Here is a 12561-nt window from a genome sequence, read left to right on the forward strand (position 1 = left end):
CTATAAAATACCGAAATGTAATTGGCAGGGCTGCAGATATTTTTCAGGGCTTTGTTTTCAGCATTAATGCTTAAAGGGCACATTTAAACTTATAGGTAAGACTACCTCTTGCAGTAAAATTGTATTTTTCATGCTAATGTCGGTTCAAATTAGTTGTAAATGTCAGCCTAGATAATTTGACTGTTTCGTGTATCAGATGTGACCTTTTGGTTTTGTAATGAAGTCTTCAAGTATTTATTGCCAGGATATGTTTTTAGTGTCTGTTTTGCCTTATTATTATGTTCATGTATAAAAGCATGATCTAGGGCTCTTCTAGAGTCAAGAATATATTTGGTTTTGATTTTCATATGAAAAGGCATTCTGAACCTGCCAAAGTAGAAATTACTCACTGTTACTGCTTCACAAATTTGTACATAAAACCCAATTTTCAGCAGTTTGCCTCTTTATACAGCAGTAGGTGCATTCTTTCCTGCAACGCAGAAAGCAGAGGGATGATCTACATGATTAGCTGTGACAACCTGCATCGGAGCAGCTGCCTTCGGTTGTCTCTGGCCTTGACATGCTCTTTCACCACAGAGTATAATACTTTACTTTGAGATCTGCATAGGCTTTTTATAGTTGCAGCTATTGAATATTTAATTGAAGAAATATGTTGAATTTCAGAAGCGAAATCTTGAGCGTTTCAGATTTCAAATCTTAGCTGTAATTGCTTCCCTTTGGTGTGACCATCTTGGCCCTCATTTCCAGAAGTACAGCATTCTGCATCCTTACTGAAATGTCAAAACTTATAGATACTACGCACTTTCTGAAGACCTAGAACTTGGTTTTGCAAAGGCAGAATTAATTTAATACCTCTTCCAGTATTTAGGTAGGATTGCAAATCGGGTAATAATGTTTCTACTCTATGTCCTCTGTCATAAAATTTAAGGTAGATACAGTTAATTATCTGTGGATTAAAAACCCACAATATACCATTCTTAAAGTTGTATTTCATCCGTGTATGTGTGTGTATATATATATGTATGTATATATAAAATGCTGTCAACTGTTAGACAATTTTCCAGGAGTTTCAAAATCATTTGAAGTTGGGGACAGTTGTATTACGCTGCAGAAGAATGTATTAATTATGAGGAAGTAATCAGCACTTAAAGTTGCCAACAGGAATTAATTTCATAACGAATAGAAGTGCTTGCTGTTGTCCTGCTTGTCTTGCAAGTTGGAAGGAGCCTGAAGAGTGCGGACTGGGTTTAATTAGGTGGGAATGAAAAGAGAAATCATTCCTGAGACAAATTTTGGATTTTAGGGAGACCAGCCCTTATTGCTGGTGTGCCCTTGTTTGACTGCAGGGGCCCAATTCACCCACTGATGTCCCAAAGTGACAACCTCACTCTGCTGTGCTGGCAGAGGTCTGGAGTAAGTGTCCGTATACTTTGGGTTTATTTTAAGGTCTGTGCATACTGCCGGTGTAGTGCAGCAGGTTCTTTGTGTAGCTGCAGATCAGGCCCTGTCTGCCTGTAATCCTGAGATCAAAGGAAAGACCGAGCTTTTCTGAAGAATAACGTGAGGCATCAGGATGTTAATTTGAAACCTTGCAGCTTGTAATTTTTTATTTGTATTCAGTGCAGACCCTCAGCACTTCTCATTTCCACTAAGTCAAGCACCAACCTTTCGTGCCTCCCCATTAGGGAGGGAGTGTTTCCAACTATCAACTCTTCAGCAAGCATCAATTCCATAAATGCAAACGCTGGGAGGGGTGGAAAAATCCAACAACTTTGCAGGGGATGGCTTTTTAAATAAGCTGTGTGACGGATGACAGCTGGAGGATTTTAAATGCAGTTAGCTTGATATATTTTGTGACTTTTATAGAAATGGCTTAATAAGTAGAACCTTGAAAGTGGTTCAATTTCTAGGCTTTTCTTAGCATTCTTCTTTAGTGCCTAAAATATAGAGCCCCGAACCCAAAAGTTCCCATGGTCCCATGTGATATTGCATCATTCCACGGTGTTGATTCACAACCTGTCATTGCAAACTCATAGAGCAAAATCAGCTTCCACGCTGGAAAAATGCACGTACAGGGAGAGGGGGAGAGAGAGAGAGATTGGCAGGATCTCAAAGGCTATGAAGTTCAGGATCAGTTCGGATAAAAACCAAATGTTCATTCTTATCTGAACTACAGCATGGAGGTCTCCCAGCAGATTCGTCTGACACTTCCCAGCACAATCACATACTCCAGCAGTGAGGTTCCCGATACGTGGCTTTGTAAATCATCTCTGCTTTCTTCCTGCCTTTCATTCGAATACTTCCTCTCTTTCTGCCGCCTTCTGATCCTTTTTTAAAAATCCTCTGCCTTAATTTCTTGCAATGTTTTCATCTCCTGAAAGAGGAGCTGCTCTTGCTCTGGGTAGAGGAGTGAGGGAAGCTGGAATCAGGCAGGAGCCGCCTGTCTCCTTCCTAATCTCTTCTCATTTTACAGCAGCAGACATGCCAGAAAGTTTCTTCCCTTTCCCCAGCCTTGGGAGGTGAGCAGGGATGGAAATGTTTGCCTTCCCCCAGGAGTGGAATCTTTAAATAGAGCAGTTGTCTCCACCTTTTGCAAGGAGGTAGGTTTCCTTGATGGATCGACTGCTGGATGCACGACAGCGAGCTGAGACGAAAGTCCGAGTTGTGTCCAAAATACTCTTTGTCATAGTGGGAGACCAGGCTTAAATAAAGCCCCACCTGTGCCCAGGCCCTCTTGGACCACCTGAGGCTGCTGGATGTAGTCAGTAGAGAACTTTGTGCAAAGTAGCTCTCTGCTGGCCTAAATCTGGTGAAGCTGGATGCTCCGCTCCCTGCTCTAGACTTTTTATTAATGGAGGCATCAGGGATGAAAGGAATTTGTTGCCAGAAAGGGGCATGGTGGTAGCAGCTGTGTTGGACCTGCTCCTCTCCTGCAATAAGGTAACGTGGCTTTTTAGTCTGCACTGGGTCTGGCTGGAAACAGCTGCCTGGTTTTGGCTGCTCCTCATCGTCATGTCTGCAAGGGGTACCTTTCCACTTGCTCCACCTAAACACAAGAAGCTCTTTCCATGTCTCCCTCCATTCCGCGGAACATTTTTTTAAAAGAAAAAAAAAAAGACAAACCCAATGTGTTAGGCATGTGCTGGCGAGGATTGCTCATGGATGACCACATCTGGGGACTGGAGGCTGACGGCAGAGAAACAGAGCAAGGGAGGAGCATCCTGTATTGCTCAGCACAAAGGCGGCCGTGCTTTTTATCAGGGTCGGTGGCTTCATTTCTGCTTGCAATATATCGTGGCAGTCCTGGAGAGTGTAAAGATGCTGGAACAAACTGACCCGAGAGAGGTGGTAATATCATGTAGGGGACCGTTACATGGTCATTTCTGCACCTGACTGGATAAAGGGCTATTTTCTGGTCAGTCAGAGGTTAAAAGAAAGATATAGTCTGGAGTGCAAGTGTGTGTGCAGGCATGCATGTTCAGTCTGATATCCAGAAACAGCAAACATTGAAGAAAAATCCACAGGCCTGAGTGCAATTCCCCTCTACAAAGGGCTATTCCTATATGTTATTTGAAATATTTTCTTCTACCTTCAGCATTGCCTCAGACCTTTTAGATTCCAAGTCATTCGCTTTCTGGCTCCTCTGGGGAAAACTGCTTTTGGCAGGTGTTTTTGGGCTTGGCAAGCAGCTCCCTCGCCCCGGAGAAGGGCTCTGCGCTCTGCTGAAGGGAATCGGGTGGGCAGCGTCTTCACTACTGGTGCTTCCAGTGGCGCAGGGGGAGGTATTTCAGGAGATCCCAGCTTGCACTGTCCAAGGATGAGGTTCTGGCTCCTGACCCCCAAAAAGTCCCAGCTGGACATCGAACCCACAGCTTGGCTGGAGAAGGAATGCCCTGCAGGGTTGCTGACCTAGCCCACGTCACGTCCAAGGGACCTTCCTGGTGCCTGAATGAAGAGGAACACCAAATGTAGCCTCATGGCACTGGGATCCTACATATGTGTAGCCCGAGAGGCTGGGTGTTTCTCTGCAGCCACAGGGAGGTGTCTGGAAGACCTCTCACACTCATTAGTGCCCTGTCCCCTTGCCCAGCAGGCTGCGAAGCTCCTGGCTGGGATTTGGAGAAGAAACAGAGTTTAGTCACCTCGAGGAGTGTTTTCTTCTTATCCATAGATGAAACAGCTCGTGCCTTCCTCTTGTACAGTGGAGAAGTGAGATTGCTCCCTGAGGCATTCATTACCATCCAGCATGGGCCACAGCTGCTTCACTGGAGGCAAATGTTGGCAGGAGGAGCCCAGGACAATTCTGTAAAGAGGTCTAAAGTCCTTTTTGGCAGCTGTACCCAAAGGGCAGCGACGGGAAAATGCATTTTTGCCATCAGACTCCTCATGGGTGGACTCCCACAGGGGTCTGTTTTCTTCTTGCCCCATCCCATATTGATGTGCAGCCTGCGGAGACCACACCAGCTCACCCCACCAGGGTGCTGGTGAGAGGCGTTGCAGTCCCTTGTGTGCGGTCCCTGGTTAGTGGGGGGATGCTGGAGGACAGAGCTAGGCAATGGGATTTGCATGCTGATTCCACTGGTGCGCTCAGAGACCCCCCTTACATTCCAGTCAAATGTAGTTGGAGGTGGCAGCATCGCTGGTGAGAGCAGGAGCCAGCACAACAGGGCTTGTGCCTGTGCACAGATGGAGAGCCAGGATAACTCGATCCCTTTCAATTGCTCGCTCATACCCTTCGGCAGCATTTCTGAGTTGTGGCTGAGTTCCCTGCGGGCGCTGGGCTCACGTATAGTGAATGCAGCAAATACCCCTTTTCTTCTCTGACTGGCTGTGAGTCTGAGTCCTATCTCTGCTCCTGACCATAGACGTTACACATTTTTCTTCTCTCTTCCAGGAGTACAGAGGTGAAATTAGTATCTATAAGTGCTGGCCTTGAGATGGCACCTGTGAAAGGTGTGCATCAGTGCCAACAGAGGCCATCACCCGAGAACTTAAGTGAATACTTTGTCTCTGGTTTTGGGAAGAAAATCTCAGGGGAAAAAGAAAAATAAATAATAGCAACAAGGTTATGAAAATGGAAAAACTGTAATCAAACGGAGAGCAAATTATGCAGCTTAATGCACTCAAATTGGGGTGACCAGAAAACCTCTATCCCAGCGATAAGAAAGAGATGCCTCACGAAATCAAAGGGTCAGAGGGAAATATTTTTAACAAAGCCCGGAGTGGTGCTGTAACTCGAAGGATTAATAACAGTAATGCCCAGCTTTTGAAAAGGATGAAAAACGATCCGAGGAAAATTCCAGACTCTTAGTGCAGGGCCTTTGAATGTTTTTTCAAGCAAAGACTGATTAAAGACGTGTTGTTGAGGGGAAAATGGGATAAAATGTGACACAGATTTTCTAAAGATACATCATGCCAGACTAATCTAATAACTTTTTGATAAGATAACTGATTTTCTACCCCAAGGAAATTCAGTAGATTTCATCTATTTGGACTTGAGTGAACGATTTGATGCAGTCCATGCAGGGAACTATTTGTTAAGCTGGATAAGATGGGGATTAGTAAAGGAATTGGAAAGTGAGCAGGGGCTGGTTTCAAGAGAGGTGGCAAGAGCTGGGTTGGATGCGGTGGGGTTACAAGCGGAGATCTTCAGCTCTCCATCTGAAAAACTGGTCTTTAATTTTCAGAAAGGGTTTTGGCACAAATCTTAGCAGTGTGCTCGTGAAGTTAAAATTTGCTGATGCCACGATGGCTGAGAGGCATTGTCCTGACAGAGGAAGTTTGGGAAATCATCCAGGAAAAAGTGGATGACCTTGAGGGCCGGGACAAAAGAAATGGGATGAAATGCAGTTTTCCACAAATGGAAGGCAAACACATGGAGATTAATTAGAAAAAGGCATACTGCAGTGTATATGTAACATATACACTATATATGCAGTATAATATATACTATATTGGGAGCTGGGTATTGGAAAGGTGATGGTGAAGACCGTAGAGCAGGATTTCATCTCAGAATGCTTATAAACCACAAAAGTGGATTTTTCCTCAGCTGTGAAGAAAGCAAATGCATTTTGGGGATGCAACGGGAGAGGTATTTCCAGTAGAAGCAGGAAAATATTGGTGCCTCTGTACATGAAAGCGGTAGGAAGTGATGTGGAATCGCAAATCCTCTGTCCGGGTCAAGAAAATATTCACATTGGAGCAGGTACAGAGAAACGGGCTGGGGTGATTTGAGTTTTGAGAAAATGTTCTTGTAGAGGAAGACTAGAAGAAAGGGGCTCATTCAGCTGAGCGAGGTGGGTGCTGAGGGAACGTGTGACTCTTTTCTAGAAATACATCAGGAGTAAACAGTGTGGAAGGAAAAATACACTCTATTTAAAGTGCAGCTTGAACGCAGGAATATGTAGATATTAGGTCATGAGTAAATTCAAACTGAAAGCGTAGATGATGCAAACCTTGCTGCAGCATAGGACTGGTTTATTAACCCTCCGGTCCCATATGCTCCTGCAGCCGCTGCCCTGTCGCAGCCTCACCCAAGGCTCCGAGTTGCATTTACAGCTCTGATCCAAAAAGGTCTCCGGGCAAGTGCAGTGTCTGAGTGCCTTTGAAAGCTTGTCTTTAATTGAAAATCAGTCCTAATTTCCAATTAGCCTTTGCCTGAAAATAGCTAAGTCTGCTTTTCTGTCTGGGACCATCCCTCTTAATGAAGGCTCTCTAGGAAAACAGCGTTATCTGCCTCAAGACTGCAGCTTATTTAACATGGGAGCATCCTTGGCTCGTTGTAGAGAGTTTTCTTAAGACTGTGGAAAGGGAAAAATACAGCAACATAAAGGAAATACATGCTATTTTGTTCTTTCCGAGCAGTCTGTACCATTTTCCGTGTCATCTTAATACTATACCACACATAAGTAGTTCTAACTTGAAAGTGAAAAGAGGAAGAGTTGCATTTAATGTTTTATTTATGGAAATCCTGTGCTTGTACTAGAGCATGAAAATATAAATAGACTTTACTAAATAGAGATTTGAAGGCAGAAAAATATTTCCACGGCTCTTCACTCTGTCTTAAAATGCATTGGGTAAGGTGCTGAGCTTCTGGAGAGGCAGAGCAGAAAATTCTGAAGAAATTCTGCTATTTAGTTAGACAGCAGATGCTTTTCAGTAGGGACGGTTGGTGTTTGCCTAGCTCCTTGAATGTCCTTGTCCTTCCCACAAATTTTCACTAATCCTTTAACACCAGCCGTGGCTATTGCCGTAATTAGACACAAAAATGCCAAACCAGCGAGCAGCAGCAAACAAGCTACTTGATAAAATCCATCGGTCCCTTGGGGCAGATGGTGCCAGTGGATGAAGGAGATTTTATTACTTAAAAGGTAGAGCACGGGTTTCCTGAGGTGAATCTCAACCTCTCCTGCCAGCCGGCTGCTTGAAGACAACAGTAATAAAAAAAATTATTGAAGGGGAGGACCTTGCCCTTGTGTTCTGCTTCACTTTTAGGGCAGAACACACTTCTGTTTTACAGGCTTTAGGATCCATCGTTCTTGGGTTTTTCCCATTGCAAGCAAGTTCATTGCTATTTCATATGATCTGTCTCTATACACATTCCTGAATATAATAATCAGGATACAGATAACATATCGTCTTCCACTCTTTAGTGAAGACTTGTGCTATCTATTTTAATCTATTGAAAGATCAATCTGTACCCAAATTTTTCTATGATATGTTGGCCTTGTTCAAAATCTGGTTAGATTCAATTTTGAACATGGTTCCTGGCCTATATACATGGGACTGTAATGTTAAGAGTGTTTTGAAATTTAGATTTGGGTCTTGATTTTATAGTCACATCACTTTTTAAATGTATTTTCCAGTATCTGTAACCAATTTAGTCCCAGGCCTTTGACAAGAATAAGAGTTGGCTAATAAATATCCCCAGTATTTTTATTTTTTGGTCTTAATTTGGCTCCTGATTAAAGTAAATGGAGATATTTTATGTCTGCCTTAAAAAGTAGTGCTCTTCATCGCTTTGATCAACGTGTTTGTGCTTCTGTTTCTCTCCAAAACTGAAAATGCAAATAATTGTCTCAATATAGTATTTATATTGCAGTCCTATTAATATCAGCATCGTAGTCCCTTTTAAAGCACCGCATTGGAAAAAAGAGTGCTCACAAATTTAAATCAAATCGTCTGCCGCTCCTGCTACTGCCGTTTGTGTCTGTAGTCTCACTGAAGAGCCCCAGGCAAGGAACAGGACCCTTTTGTGCTACAGGCTGTGCATACCCAGATCAAAACTGTGATCCCTGACCCCAGGAAATTCAGCATTGCAAATGCATGTATATTGCTGGCTAAAATATGACTCCTTCCAGACTTCCAACCAGCTGAACTATAATTTCTGTCTCGAGACCTCATTCATATTTAGGACAGAGACAGGCTGAATAAAATCCACAGAGCTAAAGAGATGGACTTAATGAATAGATTATCATTCTTTTAATTGAAACGGCTGGCGATCGAGTCCCAGGTGGACAAACAAGGTTTTGGTGCTCGGCTATAAGGGTGACGATCTGTTCATTTCAGCGGAGGGGAACGTTTGTCCTGCTGCTCATCATGGTCTGCACTCCATTTAATTTCAATCAACTATTAGCATGCTATGACGGCACGTATCGCTTAGGACACAATTAAGATGTTCCTACTTCTTTTTTGGTAACGTTTACAGAGCATTGCTTTTTTTCCCCTTTTTTTATTCAGTTGTCCACTACTGACTATAGCAATAATCCCCTCCCAAAGAACAAATAATTAGAAAGCTATGTAATGAGAGCTGCTGCGTCTACCAGTTACGATGGAAACACTTTGCCTTTGAATCATCCTTTTTCCCAAATGTATTCAATCCATGAGTAACTTATTAAAGATCTGCGCAGACCCTATCTTAGCTAAGTCTGAGTGAAAATGAAAAAAGAACCCCCTGCATTTAAACCATTGCTGTAGAAGTGCTGCATTATGTTTTTGTAATGTGAGTTTGGGAAAAGGTAAAAATAATTTGCTGTACTGCTAGCACCCATTATAAATGAAGAAAATTATCTTTGACTCCTTTCAGAGGTTTGAGGATTTCAGAGTACGATAGAGTGTCATGGTCACCGTGCAGCATTTGACAGTGACCATTTGCAAATAATTAATGTTACCATGGCATTCCCCATATCAAGCCACAGTAAAGTTAATTATGTGCGGTGGCAACACTGTAATGATCTTAAAGATGACTGCTGTAGAAGCAATATCTGTGAGGAATTAAAAGAGGACTTGGAGACAATTGTATTGCATTGTAAGTTAAAAAATGTGGTCACAGCTTTGCTACAAATATAAAATCAAGAAGTTTTCACCTGCTTCTAATTTTCCTTTTACTTATAAAGGCAATTGTTTGCTTGATTCAAGGTAGGGAGGCACCAGTTAGGGAGTTCACAGGCTGTGTGACTGAATCCCTGAATTAGAGGGGTGGATTAGGTCTTGTGCACGAGGACTCTGATCAGTGTATGTTATTAATTCAAGCATAGTACTTCTCAGTTCTGGGAGTGGGAGCACGTGTAGAGCAGTGGTGGTGCCAAGGAGCCTGCCTAGCGCCACAGGTTGCTAAACAGAGGAATCCAGAATGGGCTCAGTCTTTCGAGAGAGGATATGACCCTCAAAGGACGCTGGCCAGTCCTACCTTTGTCACCGTGTCAACTCTGGGGTACCTCAAAGTTCACCTGACCCAGCCAGCATCCGAGGTGGTGATGTCCTGCCATCCTGTGACTGTCCCCAGGGACAGGAGGGGGAGAAGAGCGAAGAGCGTTGGCCCGCTGTGGTCTTCTGCTCCTCCCATCAGCCTTCCCTGCCCCTTCGATGAAAAAGAGCCTTTTCTGCAAGGTGAGGTCTTGGGGAAAGGACGGCCCCTGTGAGTGCTGGCAGCCAGAAGAATCTGGCACCAAACCAAGGTGGCTTTGGAGGGGACGTCCCACTGTCGGGCTGGTGTCAGCCTCCGGTGCGCTTGGAAGGATCACAAAGACTTTTTGGCAAAAGGGCCATGAACTGACTGTGCATCTGGGGAGGTTTCCAGCTCCGTTTGCGCTTATGCTGGCTTCCTTTGCTTTGCAGTCACAGTTTCACAACTCTGAAAAGTGACCCTGTATATTTAGCTGACTTAACCGCTCCTTGTCAACCTTGTTTTTGAGGCTTCTTCTCATCCCTTTCCCACCTCTTCATAGCTTGTCAGTGTATTTGTTGCAGTCCAAAGTTAAGAAATCTTCAGTGAGTCAAGCCTGGGTGCCACTCCCTTCCTCCTTTTTTTTTCTTGCATCCTTTAATGTTAGCAATTCTGGATGATGTCTGTGATGGAGCAGCCTCCCCTTATACCATATAACACGGAGCAAAGACCCTGTGCTCCTGTTGGAATCAACATTATGCAGTTAATGGTATGAACGAGGACTTGGGAGCAGTGCTGTGGTGGCTTAGGGATGATTTTTTATTAATTTGAGGGGTTTTTTTTTGGTTTTTCAGTTTCCATTTTGAAATGCAACTGCTCAGTCTGTCTGCTGTATTGTCTTCCCAGTTGGCTTTCTCCAATGTTAAAAGTGATGCTGTGTTCTCCTATTCTGTACTTGTAGTTCCTGATCATTTTTGATCTGTCCCTCCGCTGCTTTTTATCTGTACATGTTAAATCTCCTTTTCCTTAACTCATTCATCTCTCTGGCTTTTCGAGATGTTGCTACGCTTTCTCTTCTGAAGCATATTCGGTTCCTTTCCCTTGCATCATTCTCTTGTTTTATTAAACTCCCCAGTTTGATCACTGTCGTTTTGTTAGTCAACATATGACAATGGTGTCACCAGCAATGATCCATGTCAAATTTTGCCATATAGTTTCCTTTGCAATGTCTCATGAATCAGGGCTGTATTCACTCGCAAGGGGTCCTTTTTGGGGTACAAAAAGGCAGTGGGCAGCTGGTAGTAGTACAAAGTCGTGGTTTCTTGCTTTGTGGTACTTGGTCTAGATGACATTTTGTCAGTGCTGGTGTCCTAGCAGCCATGCAGCCCAGGCGCTCCTCTGCATCCCTGTTATTGTTGCAGTGTTTGTACAGCTGTAACATCCCGGAGCTCTTGGACCAAGGCTCTAATCCCCCCAGCTGACTGAGGTGTACTGATATGCTGGTACCCAATGTCAGTAGTAATTAATGAGTCCCCTTCCTTGGCTATAGTAAGCAGGTGAACTGGCGTGCTTGTAGGGGACCAGAGCCAACTCATGGAGGAGTTACATATGGAGAAGTAAGTAATTTCTGAACCCATGCCAGAGTAGAGGTCTGGGCAGCCCATACAGGATAGGTGAGATAGATCCTTGTTCCTCCTTCCTCCCTTGCGTGGGTGTGCAACCCAGGTCAAAATCTGGCTTTTTTTAAAGAGATCATCAGCTATGGTTTTGCATGCACCGAGCTGGGTTGACGTCAGTGAAGCTCCACTTGTTTCTGCCAGCACTGACTCTGACCCATTTTATTCAGAGTGTATGTTCTATACCTCCGTACAAATGATGAAGCGGTGACTTAACACAGGCAGTGATTCATAGCGGCAGACACCTCTGCAGTCCTCAGAGGCTGTCTAGATCTTTCCATAGCTGCACTTTGCCGAGAAACCACCTCCTTTTCAGACGAGAGTCATCTGGAAATGGCCAGCTGCAGCTGGGAGGTCCAGACTCTCCCTCCGTGTACCAAAACCCCCACCACCTAACTTCTGAGCATGCTTTAACTTTGCCATACATTAAAGGAGGGCACAGATGATCTCTGGCATCTCATGCTATGGGGGTAACAAGTACCAAATGTTGCTGTAGCTCTTGTGTCAGAAATGTGCCATAGGGTGTGAACGTGTTGAGCCGCAATTGCTCCCGTGGATCTCGGTGTCATTGAGCTCAGCCCTGCGTATCTGTGATGGTTTTGCTTTTTCCTCAAACTCGCTCAGAAACTACTGCAGAAAACCCAGCCTTGCTATGTGTTGCTTTCTTCGTCTCTGTTGTAGGCATATTACTGGTGCAGAATCTGTTATTGCCTTTATAGTGTATTTATTGTGACTGAGTGTTATGCATGAATTTTGCAGCACACTGTTGGGACGAAGCATCGTCCTTGTTCCCCTGAGTAATGATACTCCAAGCATACCTTGTTTGCATTCTTAGGACATCAACTTTTTAGCAGTCAAAACCCAAACTGAGCACGCAGAATGAACATCAACAAAATATCTGTTGTCTTCCAGACTGGTCGTGGCCCAGCATGAGGGAGAGCAAGCTTGAGCTCAGATGCCAGTTTCAGTACTAAGTTCTGCAGAGCTTTGATCAAAATACTTTGTTTTTTCCATCTCACTTTCCTCCCTCTGTTGAAAGGGGAAGAGCAGTAGCTATTACTACATACCACTACTTCTATATAAACAGCATATTTGTTGCATATTGCTGTTAAATATTAAGCAGTGTTATATATTTTATAAAGCTCTGATAAAGCACTTTGAAGAAGAAATTTAAATGATAATGATGTGCTGTTTATATTTTTCTTTTGGTTTGCTGCATTT

General features: G+C 43.8%; 1 protein-coding gene across 3 annotated transcripts in view; it reads left to right on the plus strand.

Moving 5' to 3' along the window:
* ABTB3 (ankyrin repeat and BTB domain containing 3) overlaps nt 1-12561 on the plus strand; it is a 180805-nt gene that overhangs the window by 130333 nt on the left and 37911 nt on the right. The window lies entirely within an intron of this gene.

This window comes from Rissa tridactyla, chromosome 1 (assembly GCF_028500815.1).
Source record: "Rissa tridactyla isolate bRisTri1 chromosome 1, bRisTri1.patW.cur.20221130, whole genome shotgun sequence".
Lineage (NCBI taxonomy): Eukaryota > Metazoa > Chordata > Aves > Charadriiformes > Laridae > Rissa > Rissa tridactyla.